The sequence below is a fragment of the Notamacropus eugenii genome, chromosome 3, assembly GCF_028372415.1.
Source record: "Notamacropus eugenii isolate mMacEug1 chromosome 3, mMacEug1.pri_v2, whole genome shotgun sequence".
NCBI lineage: Eukaryota > Metazoa > Chordata > Mammalia > Diprotodontia > Macropodidae > Notamacropus > Notamacropus eugenii.
In genome coordinates, this window is record NC_092874.1 from 204,874,040 (window position 1) to 204,887,251 (window position 13,212).

Sequence of the window (13,212 nt, forward strand, 5' to 3'; positions counted from 1 at the left end):
GTAGAAGGCTCTCCCTCCCTTCACTATAAAGAATTATTGCAATTTTAAAGTGACTCGTCTTTCTCTTCTTCCCCTCGTTGTGGTTCTTAGCTGACTTTCTAATACCTTAATACTCCATAATGTCCCCAGTTCCCAACACCACTGGAAATACAGCTAGAGGAAACCCTAAGCAGTAGTAGCCATAACTCATATTCCAAGAACTTCTTTTGACCTGCATGTATTTCTAATCCGGCTGCAGTGGGGTAAAAGGTCATAGTGTTTAGAGCTGGAAGGGATCCTTAGAGACCATCTGTCCTAAAGCTCATGGATTTGCACTATGCTGGTCAGTTCATAAATATTGCTTGATTACCTACTATGTGCCAAGCAACACTGGGGGACACCGGAAGACAGTTCATGGTCTCAAGTTGCTCACAGCCTAATGAGGGAGACAACATGCAAATATCTATATACAATATACACACACATACAATTTATCTTTCTTCTTTGTGTGTGTCTCTCTGTATATGTGTGTACGTGTACTTTTTCTCTCTGTATGTATGTATATGTGTGTGTGTATATATATGTATATGCATATATATACACACATACAGAGAGAGAGAATAAATTAGAAATAATCTCACAGGGAAGGAAGTAGCATTAAGAGGGATCAGAAAAAGAGGATTTAGTGGGGTTTTGACTGAGACTTGGAGGAAACCAAGTTGGCCAGGAGGAGAGATGAAGAGAGAAGAGAGAGGATCCCAAGGATGAGATGCTGCCAATGAAGATGCTTGGTATCTTGTTTAAGGAGGAGCAACTAGATGGTGCGGTGGTTAGAGCACCAGTGCAGGAGTCAGGAGGACCTGAATTGCCTCATCCTGAGTCATCTCCAGTCATCCTGATGAATATCTGGTCACTGGATTCAGATGGCTGTGAAGGAGAAGTGAGGCTGGTAACCTGCACAGCTCTCCCTTACTCAAAACAAAGTCAAATGCAAGTCATGTCATTATTTCTCTGATGGCATGGTCTTTTTCGGCAATGAAGGATGAACACGCAGAGGAATCTTGTTTAAGGAAAAGCAAGGAGGCAAGTGTCACGACATCAAAGAGTACTGGAAAGGGGGAAGGAGGTTATTAAGAAATTTCAACATCAAATAGTTCTGTATTTGATATGACAGATGATAGGGAGGCATCAGATTTATTGAGGGCGGCTTAGGGGGGATATGATCAAGAGAAAAGAAGATTGCACAGAGCAGAACTTTGTAGGACACCTAGGATTAGTGGACATGAACTGGATTACAATGAAGTAGACTTTGAAGGTGAAGTCATATAGGTAAGAGGAGAACCAGGAAACTAGTGCCAGCTGTTATTCTTTACCATAGACCTTTATGGCCAGTATGTTTATAACATAGTATTCTTATACAGCATATAAACATTACGGTTTGGACATAGGCATAATGAACTAAACCTAAGCTCTTAATATGTGTAAAGCATTAGTAATACAAAGTATTAGTAAGTGATACAAAAACCTGACACAAAGGGAGGAAAAGTGGTGTAGATAGCACTTAATACAAAATAGAACATATTAGGTGCTTCCAACTGAGGAGAAAGGTTTCAGGGATTCATGTGGAAGGGACATCACTTGAGTTAGACCTTGAAGAAAGAGTAGATTTTTTTTAACAGGTAGAGGAGATGGAAAGGTCAGAAGAGATATTATTATGTGTGAACAGAGGCATAGGAGGAAGAAGGAAATCAAAGTATGTGTTTAGAGAACTTGGTAGAACTGTGTGTAAACAAAATCCTTCATATGTGAAATTGGTGCGATAAGTCAGTTGTTAGTATATTCACTTTGTGATATTTTTCCATTTATGATGGATTTGCATTGATTTATCCATAGTTTTTTTTTTTTTCACTCAGTCCTGTTTTAACAAATGTGTTGCATCTCTACGACAACTAACTGGCATTAGATGTACATTGACCTTGAAACAGAATAAAGCTAACTAGTCTTTATAGGGATTTATATGTCTGTCTATGTATTTGTGTGTGTGTGTGTTTGTGTGTATAATCCCTCCCCCTACCAAAAAAGATATGTATGGATACATGCAAATATGTGTATATGTATGTGGTATGTGTGCATATATGCACACACACACACTCTCTACTGTTTTAGTAGGTGGCATTAGATTTCTTTTTTCCTTACCATAGTGGATTGTGAAGAGGATGGAGTCAAGGGAAGAATTCTGGAATTTTTTCAAGTGTACAGCAGGTTATGTAAAGAAAAGAGAATTTAGAGGAGTTCTAATTTTTACTTTTTATTAAACTTTATATTAAAAATAGATTTCATACTAAAACTTTTTTATAGCTAGAGTTTTGTTCCTTTGTACTCTTAAATAGAGAATAGGGTCACCGTTATTCATTGTGCTGGAAATTTTGAACTTTTGGAATTTATATTTTTAAAAATGTTTCTTTTTTAAGTATTTTATTTTTCCAATTACATGTAAAGATAGTTTTCAACATAAATTTTTCATAAAATTTTGAGTTCCAAATTTTTCTCCTTCCCTCCTTTACACCCTTCCCAAGATGGCAAACAATCTGATATAGATTATATCTGTGCAATCATGTTAAATATATTTCCACATTAGACATGAAGAATCAGAACAAAAGGGAAAAAATACCCCAAAAAAGTGAAAATAGTATACTTTGATCTGGATTCAGAGTCCATAGTTCTTTCTCTGAATGTGGATAACATTTTCCATCACAAGTTTTTTGGAATTGTCTTAGATCTTTGTATTGCTGAGAAGAGCTCAGTCTGTCCTAGTTGATCCTTCTGTACAGCGTACAGTATACAGCTCACTTCACTCAGCATCAGTTCATGTAACTCCAAGTCTGTCTGAAATCTGCCTGCTCATCATTTCTTATAGAACAATAGTCTCCATTACATTCATGTACCATAATTTGTTCAGCCATTCTCCAATAGATGGGCATTCCCTCAATTTCTAATTCTCTATCATCACAAAGAGAGCTATTGTAAAGAATAATGACTATGTATTTTCAAATCCTATGCTTCTTGTACAGAGAAGCCATGGGGAAGATAAACACTCTACTTTTCCTTTCTTTTATCTGCCTTTAGACATTGTAACCAGGATCAAAAAGTAGAGCAAACCAGGAGAGATGGAAAGCTTGCATGAGCTCTAGTAAATGGAGCCTGAAGACCATGAAATCTTAGCTCTAGCTCATTAGAGGGATCATTGGGGGACATATAGAGCATCCAGATAAGGTAAAAATTAAATGAACCAACGACTGAGAAGACTTCTCCCCCTTCCTGTACTACTCACTATGCCCTAGCAGTAGGACTTCACATGCAACCCATGGGCTTGCCACATAATTTAATTATATTCCACCCCACCCCCAGTGCCATATAAAATCAAAAGGCAGAAGCCTCCTTAGGCAAGGACAGCAGTGTGGCAGCACTTTGTGCCACAACAGAGCCCAAACAGAGAACTGGAGAACAGAGGGAACTGGGGCAGGACCCAGTAAGTTGCTGTGTGACACTCCACCAAGCCTGAGATTTCAGAAGAACGGAGCATCCAGCTAGGACAAATTCTTTCCCTTCAGAAGAAACATGGGGCAGAAACTAAGGCTGGTGAATAGTGAGTTTTCCCAAGTCGGAGGAGGATGAAGTGGTTTTGAGGTTTAGCCTCCAGGGAAACCACACTCGAATGGAAAGGAATCAGAAAATAGGGGGATGGAGAGTGAAATTACCAAAGGTATTGGAAGAAATAAAGCTCAATGAAAGACTGTGAACAGAAGTAGATAAACCCACAGGGAAGATTATTAATAAGAGAAGAGAACATGGCTTTTGGGTCAGATAAAAGAGTCCAGACATTTGTGAATAAATTTTGCAAGATAAAGGAAGATGAATCAACACCTGATGATGCAGAGGAGAACCAGTGACTTCTTGGGGTGATGTCCTGACTTGTGCATGAAGTAGAAATAAGTTAGAGTTGCACAAAGTCATCAGCCTCGCTGTCTCCTCCAGAGTCATTGAAGTCCAGTGGCAAGACAAAAGTCAAGATGAGTGATGGCAGCCCAGAATTGGCGTCTCTGATGTCTGACCAAACTCTAAGCACTGCACAACACCTGCTTCAGCTGCCTGCATGACTTCCGGAACAGATTGTTCTCATTGACCTGTCCCACCAGGGAAAGTCTTCACATGCTTGGGCTAGACATCCTTGTAACTCACCAAAAGGTTTGAAGCTTATCAGTTACCCTCAGCCTGGTTTAGCCTGTCTGCCAAGACAGTTTTGCCAGGGTGTAACTGTTGTACCTGCTGCAGCTTTTCAGAGCCACAAGTGAGAGTTGGGTGACAGATGAACACTAAAGGTGGATGAACAGCCCTGAAAAGGGCTAAGCACAGCCTTACACCAGAGATGCTAGTCTTCCTGAAACAACCCATGCACTCCAAAGAGGTCCACTGGGGCGCAAAGAATCAGCCACAATGACACAGCTGAAGAGCAAGCATAGGGTATTCCAGGCGTTATTTGGTAAATTCAGTGCCTATCGTAATGCTTAGCATGTAGCAAATGTTTAGTAAGTACTTGCCAAGTGATTGATCAGAGGACACTATAGATTCCCAAGAAATCATAGAATCACAACAGAATGTTCCTGATTGGTTTAAAAGAAGAACAGGAATTATGAAAGTAGAATTTATGATCTCCGGTGCAGAAATAATTGATGGAATTTTAAAAAACTTGTATTTTTGTTGTCAAGTCTCACCAAAGAAGCAAGAGAATAACTGTTTAGAAATACAAGTGCATAGAACCAAAGGATAATGTGGAAAAAGAATGCAAAAAGCAGTACCTTTAAAAGAGAATATCCACATACACAAGCAAAGCATATTGATCTCAAAGACAGAATCAGAATACCATAATGCAAGAAACTAGATAGGGGTGAGGAACCTGTGGCCTCTTAGGTCCTCAAGTAAGGTTCTTTGAATCCAAGCTTCACAGAACAAATTCTTTTATTAAGGGGATTTGTTCTGTGAAGTTTAGATTCGGTCAAAGGCTGCACTTGAGGAACCAGAGGGCCTCAAGGGGCCTCGAGGCAGCAGGTTCCTCACCTCTGACCTAGAACTTAAGAACATAGAAAATTCAAGTGCCAATGAAAAGAATCCATAGATCAGCTCTAGGGAAAAAACCCTAGGCTGCAAACTCCAAGACACATAGTGATAAATTTAATAATTCCACTGATAAAGAACACTATTACTGTAGTCCAGACAAGGTCTGAAGAAGGTCAGAATGATGATGGTTATGAGAGTGGAGAAAAGGGAATTCATGAAAGAAAAGTTATAAAAGGTGAATCTATAAAACTTGGGAAATTATTGATTATGGACAACAGGTAGAGGGCAAAGGAAAAGTTAAAAATGCATATGATATTGCAAACCTAGTTGATTGTAAAGATCATGGCCCACCCTACAGAAACACAAATTTGAAGGGAAGTTGGATTTAGGAGAAAGGTGATGAATTGCATTTCGACATGATGAATTTAAGATTCCCATGGAACATCTGGGAAATGTCTAACTGGAAGTTTGTGGTGTATGATTAGAACTCAGAAGAAATTACAGCTCTGGATATACATTTAGGAGTCAGCTAGATATGTAGATTTTAGAGGCATCTGCATAGAGAGGATATTTGAACCTGTGTAGCTGAGAGTCCCAAATGTGAGGATACGTAGAGAGAAAAGAAAAGGCCCAGGATCGATCTCACCTTGTCACATTTGGGGTGATCCCTGGGTTTGCTACTTGCCAAATCTCAACACAAGTTTTCAGCAGACTTTTAAGAGCCAATTCTCTGCAGGTGAGGTGTCTCCTATGGAGGTAGGCTGCTTTGCTCTAAGATACCATTACTGATGGAGTGAGGGGAAAGTAATCTCCCCCTCCACGCTTACTTTGGAAGAGGCACAAGGAAAAGGGCAAGGATCCAATTCCCTTTCAGGAACTGGCTACTTCATACTATTTTCACTTTTTTTGTTTTTTTTTCTTGCGGTTTTTCCCTTTGTTCTGATTCTTCTTTCATGACATGACTAATGTATCAAATTGTTTGCTATCTTGGGAAGGAAGAAAGGGAGAGGGAGAAAAATTTGGAACTCAAAAACTTAAAAATATGAATGTTGAAAACTATCTTTATATGTAATTGGGGAAAAAAATACTTTTAGATGCAAGGGAAAAAAAAGAATTGGCTTTTTCCTTCATAGGTGGCTGTTGTTGTGACTAATTAAACTTGCTATATTGACAAAGAAAGTTAATGAAGGCCACCTTTAAAGGGCACCAGGAACATGGCTAGTCCTTTATCCAGGAAGTAACTAATCTTATAATTCATTCTGGTTTGATTGAGGAACTTCTTTAACTCTTGAGAGGAGTAAATAAACAATTCTTTTGAAGCGTAAATGGACCTTTTTGACAGTATACATTAATATTTATAATTCTGTGTGCCACCCTAAAAGATAAAAATATAGACATTTTTGCCTGCCTTCCCACTACCTGGATCCTACATTCCTTTCTAGATTGAAGTCTTAATCGTTCCTAATGTCTTCTTGTATTTTCCTGCATCTTCATATTAAGCAAACCTGCAAAGTAATTCTTCCAGATCTCAGCTTGTTGAATTTCTTTCTTATTTAATGCTTATGCCACCTCTTCCCTGATTTCTTTCCTGATCCTTCCGCCTAAAAAAAATCCTTTCCTCAACAAATAATCTGCCTTTATCACTCTATTTTGGCCATGAGATCATGATTTTATATGTTATATACACACATACATGTACACAAGCATTCTTTATACAGTACTTTGAGATTTTGCAAGGTGCAAATATTATAAAATATTATTTCATTTTATCCTCAGAACAACCCTGGGAGGTAGGTGCTATTACTATCCCAAAGATCAGGAAAGTGAGATGGACAGAGGTTAAGTGATTTGCCCAGGATCACACAGCTAAGTATGTCTGAGCTAAGATTTGAACCCAGAGCTCCAGATCTGTGCCTCCTAGATGTGTTCTGAAAAATTAAAAATAGTTTAATATTGAGTTTCAGGACTGCACTGCTCCCCTTTAAACCATGTTTAATTTCTTTTAATCTTTTTTTATTATCTGATGGATTAACCCAAATTGGTTCTCTTTCAAATCACAGAATTTCATGGCTCAGTTACATCCTTCACTACAACTAATTTCTTAACTTTATGCTTCTCTGCTTTTGAATCATGTTTCATGTTCCAGATGTACTGTTTAGGATGTTTTCCTCCCTTTTTTTCTCTAATGAATCCATCTTTTTGCTAAATTAATACAATTTTCTGTGAATTAGACTGGAACCTGCCACATCTGAACACACTATTGACTTTCTTTTGAATTCTATTTGGGCTAAACTTTTTTTTTTAATAAAATTTCTTAATTTCCTTACAGAATATTTGCTGCTGAGTGATCAGAAGTGAAACCTCCAAGTTTATAGGCACAATTTCTCTTTATACCACATAAAGTGCTTTCCAGTTTGGTTTGCTACTTAAGATCCCCTGACTGCATAGTGTGCTGTTATCTTTTGTTTCTTTTTAATGCCTTCTCAGTGACTTTACTTATTATTTACTAGGCAATTAAATTCTTCCAAATCATTCAGATTAGCACACTAATGCTAATAAAATGTTTTCTGTCCCAAAAAAATGGTATTTTTTTTTCTCAGAAGAATTTTATTTGCTTTAACCTTAAGGTATCTTCTTTCCCAAGGCTAAAAATTCAAAAGGCCATACTTTCAGAACAAGGTTCTTAAATCCAAACTAACAGGTGCAAAAAATACTCCATAACATTTTTTTCCCTATCCATTAAGAAGAAAAAAAAACAACTAATTTTTTAAACTGCTTTTCATTTCTGTTAGGACTCTTCATCTTTTTATTGGGGGGAAAGTATGTATGTCTGTAGGTATGTATTTATGTACATTCTAAGCACCGTACTAAGCACAGGAGATACAAAGAAGGCCCCCCCCAAAATTTTTACTTTCAAGGAGCTCGAACTCTAAGGAAACTGGGGGATGGAAAGGAGGAGAGAGGGAGAACATGAAAACAACTATGTACAAACAAAATACATACAGGAAAAAAATGGAGATCTCAGAGGGACAGCACTTGCCTTAAGGGAAGTGGGAAAGACTTCTTAGTGAGTGGGATTTTATCTTGAGACTTGAAAGAAACCAAGAAAGGAAAAAGATAGAGATGAGGAGGGAGAGTTTCAGGCATAGGAAACAGCCAATGAACATTTCCTGAGGAGGACATAGTAAGAAGGTCAGTGTCACTAGACAGTGTAATGTGTAAGAACACTGAAAGAAGAGGCTTTGAATAAGAGAGTGACAAAGGCAGCCATTTTGCCAGGCAGTGGTTCTTCACCAACCTTTCAAGCCTATTGTGGAATTGGTTTAATTAGTTTTGTAGTCTAGAAAGCTTTAGGATATGAAAGCTTTTGAAATACCGAAATAGTCATCCACTTTAAAATAAAAACATACAACTGGTTTCTACTCAGGAAAGAGAACAGATCACTGATGGAACATGGATTGTAGGACTGTCAATATCCTCACTGAACTCTGAAAATTCAGACTCATTCTACATTTGTTTTACCACACAATTGAGTGGGCAAGGGCCTTGTTTTCCAAGGTTTGGAATTGCAAATAATTGTAGTTAAGTAACTCCCTTCTGTGGAGGAAAACTAATAGAGAAAGTTAGACATGTTTCTTTAAGTTTTTGAAATCTAGTCTTTCAATTGAGAAAGTTGAATTTTACAGTAAGTATTATAATAGATCATCTTTATAAACCTTTGTTACTTTTCACCATTAACTTGGAGGACCAAAGTAAAAATTAAATGTGATTAATTTTTGCACATTTTAGACTGCAAGTTTCTTGAGACAAGAATTATCTTTTGCCCTTCTTTGTATTCCCGATACTTGGCGCAGAGTAAGTGTTTAATAAATACTAGTTGGCTGACTGACTGTACTTTAGGTACACTTAGAATGCATTTCGATAACTGGATTGAGGATAGACTGAAGGGAGGAAGAGTCTTAAAGCAGTTAAGCCAACCAGAAACTTACTACAATATTCCAGCCATGAGGCAGTCAGGCCTGAACAAGGGTGATCTAAGCATATGAGGAGAAAAAGGAATGTGTAGGAGAGATGCTATGAAGTAGAATGAGAGACATATACATACCATTGTAGTTCATTGCTCTTATTTTAGGTGGTTAATTGGGTAAATAACGGAGAAAAATCAAATACTTTTTGCTACTTTGATTTTTTATCAATTTGCTGTTTTTGGTTTTTTTTTTAGGAAAAGAAACCAGAAAAATTGGAATAGATGACATGCCTATCATTCAATGCCATTAAATCTTCTCAGAGCTCCTAAGCTCACTAGAGCTTTCATCTGATGCTAATAACTGTGGTTGTGAGGAAAATAATTTTTAAATTATTCACCGGGAAATCACACTGTAATTAATATTATAGGGGGATGGGGGAAAAGGAAGAGGGAATAATAGTCCTTTTACCTTTATTCATTTTTTTCTTTCATATTCCCACTCCTCTCTTCCCCTCCCCCCCCATCCTTGGTTTGTCAACTACCATCAGTTCAACGCTGATTATAGCCTGTCATCATTTTAATTTTATTGTTGATAATAGACCCAGTGTCACGGGCTCAAAGATTCTTTTGGATTCTCAAGGGGGTTTTGTGTTCCATTTGCCTTTCATATGTGTCAAAAGTCTTCTTCTCTAGTTTCTGAGATTTACCCAAAAGGGAAAGGGAAAAGAAGGGGGTGGTCAAACTTTCCTGAAATCCAAATGCCACAGCAGAGCAACTTTACAGACATCTTGGTTCTATTAGGATATGCAGGTCAAAGGGCAACCAGGACTGGCCTGGCAGTTTAAAGAACTGGAGTGGGTTGAATGGACAAGTTTAATGACTTTGAATTAGATTTCTGCTGCCATCAACCCATTATCCATAATGAGCTTGTTAGTCATTCAGTAAGGAGTTAGTTATCACTTTGGAAAGGTTCTGTGTTCCCATTTTTTAATGTGTTTTATTGTTTGTGGAAAAACTAAACAGACAGCAAGGGTGTTTTGGGAGGAAGGACATTGAAGTTTATTTTGTGGCTGTTCTAATTCGGGCCAAGCTAGCGATGCAGACTCAGAGACGTTAGCTTCCTTGCAGGCATTTACTGGATGTCCCTCCTGCCTGAAATTCTCTTCTTCCTCAGCTTCACTTCCTGCCTTCCATGGATCCTTTTAAGTCTCAACTAAAATTCCATCTTCTGAGTCTTAATCCTAATGTTAGTGCTTTCTCCTTAAAATTTTTCTCCAGTTGATTCCATCAGCATCTTGTTTATACATAGTCATTTGCATGTTGTCTCCTTCATTAAACAGTGAATTCCTTGAGAGCAGGAACTGTCCATAGCATAGCAACTAGCAGATGATGGGTGCTTAATAAATGTCTGTAGACTGAGAAACGATATACTTGTTTATCATAAAATGCAGTGAAATGGCATTACTTATTACTAAGGGTAAAAAATAATTATTTAGATAAAATAGTTACATCCCTCTACCTCTACATTCACAACAGTTGGTCACTCTAGGTAAAGAAGGTATTTTGAAGGACAGTAAGAATTCTGCTAAAATCTCTGACCACACATCCCTATAAACTGTATCTTTTATGCCTCCTGTGTCAAGGAAGCCAAAGACCTTCCCTCACATCCCCTTAAGTACCAACCTAGATAAAAGAAGTACTATTCCTGCCACACAGTTGTTACTTATTTGGACCTTTTGACACATTTTTTATATGAGTTGTTCCTCAGGGGTGTATGGGAAACACAATCAGAGTAATCACTAACACTGCTAATACTAAGAACACCACTAACAGATCTTCCTTGGCTGCATGTAATCTTTTTTAAAAAATCTGTATTTGGTAGACTTCTTGTGGTTATTTCTCTTTTTTACATTTCATCTCTATAAAAATATCTGTCCTAAGAAACTTCTTCAGAAATTTTTACCTTCCAAATTGTCAAGTTTTTAGTGTGAACTAAAGAGTTGTTACTCTTGTTTTTTTATTTTCATTTTGACACAGCAGACATTTAACATCATCCAAACAACTCATAAAGTACAGTTAAGCTAGCATAAACTACAGTTACAAGTAGTAATCTGTGAGACTTTTAGTTTCTCATTAACAGAATGGAGATATGTATTTGCAATTATCCTTATTGTAATTTATCTTGTATAATTTCATATTTTCTAACAAAATGGTTAGACCAATTTCGCAACCTCGTCACTCTATTAGACCTTCTTTTTGCTAATTCATTTCCTTAATCCCTTTCCTTTTTGCCTATCAGCTTTTCTTTATCGAGATTTCTTTTTTCTCCTTCTTATTCTTTTGCTTCATTTTGTTCATTTCTTGATGTTACGAGGTGATTGAGGAAATTTGTCCTTAGACATATCCGTTTACTGAAATTCCAGGTTTTTGTTACTTTTAGGGAAGGTAACAATTGAAGTAGGTGCAGCTAACAGTTTTATTATCTTCCTGAAAATTCCATCTCCCTCTGGAAAACCAAGTGTAGATTTTAGGGTATTTAGTATCTTTCATCTTACAAAAAAATGTTACCAGTGTTTTTTGATTGTAGTGTGTTGTCTTTCCCCGTTGATGTTATATGAACGTATCTGTCAGGTTCCTCAAATAACTGTAACTATGAGACCTTTATTAGAAAAACTTGCTGCAAAGATTTTTTTTCTCATTTCTTGCTTCTCCTAATTTGAGATGCATTTGGAATTTTTTTGTGTAAAATCTTTTGATTTGATATAATAAAAGGTTTTCATTGTACTTCCTATACAGATTATGGACAGATAGTCTGACAGGTAGGTTTTTTCCATGCTCCTCCAATTTGCTTATGATATCATCCTTTATGTCTAAATCCTGTACCCATTTGGAGTTTACTTTGATTGCAGTGTGAGATGTTAGTTTATTCCTAGTTTCTGCCAGACTTCTTTTTAGGTTTCTCAATATTTTTTACCAAATAGTGAGTTCTTGCCCCAATAATTGAGTTCTTCAGATATATGAAATACTAGATTACTATGCTCATTTCCTCATGTATGCTGTATATTTAATCTGTTTCATTGATCACCTGTTCTATTTGTTGCTCATCACCAAATTGTTTTAATGATTATAGTTTTGTAGTAGAGTTTGAGAAATGATAGTGCTAGAATCTGTTCTTTCCCACTTTTTTTATTAATTCCCTTGATAGTCTTGACCTTTTTTCCTCTCCAGATACATTTTGTTATTATTTTTCTAACTGTCTAAAGTCATTTTTAAGTAATTTGATAACTTATGGCACTGAATAGGTAACTAATTTAGGTAGTATTGTCATTTTTATTTTATTGGCTGGGCTTGCCCATGAACAATTAATGTCTTCCAAATTACTTTCATCTTTCTTTGTTGTGTAAATAGTATTTTGTAATTCTGTTCATATAATTCCTGTATGCATCTTCACAGTTAGACTCCCTAGTATTTTATACAGACCATAGGTTTTTTTAATGGAATTTCTCTTTCTATCTCTTTCTACTCCATTTTCTTGGTAATATACAGGAATGCAAATGATTTATGTGGATTTATTTTTTATCCTGCAACTTTGCAGGAGCTATTCATGGTTTCAGTTCATTTTTTCATTGATTCTAGGGTTCACAAAATAAGTTATCATATCATCTACAAAAAATGATAGTTTTATTTTCTTGTTTCTTATACTTCTTCCTTTAATTTCCTTTTCTTGCCTTATTTCGATAGCACTTCTAGTGCAATATTGAATAATCATGTCTTTGTTTTACCACTAATTTTATTGGAAAATCTAGCTTATCTGTGTTACAGACAATGTTCATTCTTGGTTTTAGATACTAATTTTCATTTAAGCAAAGTTCCATTTATTCCTATACTTTCTAGTGTTTTCTGCGCAGGAAGGAATGTTGTATTTTGTGAAAAGCTTTCATCTATTGTTATAATCATGATTTTTGTTATTTTATTAATCTGATCAATTATGTTTATAGTTATCATAATATTTAACCACCTTCTATTCCTGGTATAAATCCAGCTTTGTCATAGTGTTTGATCCTTGTAATATATTGCTACAGATGTTGACCGATAGCTCTTTTTCTTTCTTTTGACTCTTTTTGATTTAAGTAACTAAGTCATATTTGTGT

At 36.5% G+C, this 13,212-nt stretch overlaps 1 protein-coding gene across 11 annotated transcripts in view; it reads left to right on the forward strand.

The window, feature by feature from the left end:
• ERC1 (ELKS/RAB6-interacting/CAST family member 1) overlaps positions 1-13,212 on the forward strand; it is a 406,669-nt gene that overhangs the window by 279,203 nt on the left and 114,254 nt on the right. The window lies entirely within an intron of this gene.